This window comes from Osmia bicornis, chromosome 8 (assembly GCF_907164935.1).
Source record: "Osmia bicornis bicornis chromosome 8, iOsmBic2.1, whole genome shotgun sequence".
Lineage (NCBI taxonomy): Eukaryota > Metazoa > Arthropoda > Insecta > Hymenoptera > Megachilidae > Osmia > Osmia bicornis.
Genome location: NC_060223.1, coordinates 5,659,053 through 5,660,947, shown reverse-complemented (window position 1 = coordinate 5,660,947; position 1,895 = coordinate 5,659,053). Strand labels below are relative to the sequence as shown.

The 1,895-nt window shown below is 33.8% G+C and overlaps 1 long non-coding RNA gene across 1 annotated transcript; it reads right to left on the bottom strand.

Annotated features, from left to right (window-relative positions):
* Positions 1-953: 953 nt before the first annotated feature.
* LOC114875173 lies at positions 954-1,842 on the bottom strand. The gene is made up of 3 exons (XR_003789209.2): positions 1,752-1,842; positions 1,246-1,431; positions 954-1,145 (listed from the first exon to the last, which is right to left on the bottom strand). It is a non-coding gene; the product is annotated as an uncharacterized LOC114875173 (long non-coding RNA).
* Positions 1,843-1,895: the final 53 nt, after the last annotated feature.

The window sequence follows — 1,895 nt, the reverse complement described above, 5'->3', positions numbered from 1 at the left end:
GCTTCGTGGACAATGGGTTCTCAATGGTGGACAATGCTTCTTGGTCTCTATTTCTTTTTCGATGTACACTTCTCGCCAGGGTAAGTGGAACGAAGGGGATTCCTCAGCGTTGGTCCACAGCAAATGATATAAAAAGTTGTACCAGACATATTCCATCCAACTCTCGCTTTTTCCCGATGGACAACAATAATATCGATCGTCCATGGTTTTGCACCAATATCTGCAAGATTTTCCATGGCTTTTAGTGTACCCTTCTATGGAACAAACGCAGGTGACGAAAAGTAACGTCAGGAACAAATGGCGCATCCTGGAACACTATAATATTTATAATTATTATTAATTAGCTGACCCGACAGACGTCCTGACCAAATTTCAATAAAGGGTATAGCAGGATAAGATGGTCAAAAGTACCCTTGAGCCGATTCTACTTCGCAATGCACCATTCGATAGTTTATCCCAAAAAACCATGGTACACCAAGTTTCAACCCTGTACCTCAACTGGGAGGGTTGTTATAGGGTAGGATAGAAATTACCATTTTTGCCCTATTTCTCCTATTTAACATTGTGCAAAAAATCTGAAAAAATTCTAGAATATTCTAGACATGCTTATTTATCACTGTGAATTTTTTCAGATTTTTTGCATAATGTTAAATAGGAGAAATAGGGCAAAAACGGTAATTTCTATCCTACCCTATAACAACCCTCCCGGTTGAGGTACAGGGCAACTTTTCCAATTTTTCTTTCCCTAAAAAACCTTATTCGGACTATTACGAACATTTAAAAAAAAAACTAGCCAAATCGGTCTAGCCGTTCTCAAGTGATGCGCTTACCAATGAACAGCATTTAATTTTTATTTATATAGATAGAAGATATTAATCATACACAAATTATTTTCTATTTAATAAATATAATATTGATACAGTAATTAAGCATTGTTTTGTACTTACCCGCCTCTTAGCTTCTGTCTGCAACTGGTACCGCGACGGACATTCTTATAAGACGCGGCAAAACTGTCCTTACTTAAAATCCCGTCACGAGGCGGTTGTAAATTATTCCTCTTCTTGGGAGAATTAATTGTTTTTCTCGCTTCACAACGCGAAACAGCTAGAAATCCCATTTTCGGCGAACCGTCGAGGTGACAACTGCTGTGAATTAAGTGAAAAGAAAATTTAGTGATGTTTTGAGAAAGCCACTTTCTATTGAAAATGCTACTGTGCACGAGTCGTGATATATTATTCTACTTACAAGGTTGTGTATTAAGTCCTGAGTAAATCAATTTGTATGAACTTATTTGGTTATTGTTCCTTTTTCTTTTTCCATCAATGCATCTCAGATTTATAGAATTTTAAATCGATAAAATTGATAAAACAAGTTGAAAATGAGTGCAGTTTAAACCGACATCTTCTTGAGTCCAACTAATGCCAATTGTTACTGGAAAATTACTAGAACTTAGAACCTAGTTACTAAATCCTGTATTTTTTTAAAATCGTGGTTATGTCATTATTTTTATCATATAAATATTCTATTACACATGAAAATGTTGTTTAATATAAAAATATGATATTTTTAAATGCATAATGAATAAGTTTAATTACTACAGTTTCGAATATCTTAACTATAATGTTCAGACATTAATGCTTCGTAAATGTTTAAACAAATATTTCTAAGAAATTATTCAGGATTACCGATATCTACATATGAATTAGAGAATACAGTTGTCATTTTTTACATAATTTAACAAGTTTCCTTACCACAATATCAATATTTCTTGGAATAAAAATTAAATGAAAACAACTTGTACAGGAACAAAAAAAGTTGAAGGCTTTGTAAATTTGACCAAGGAGAGCGCTGTATAACGGAAAGGTGTGTTGCAATTGGTTAAAATAAGAGAAACA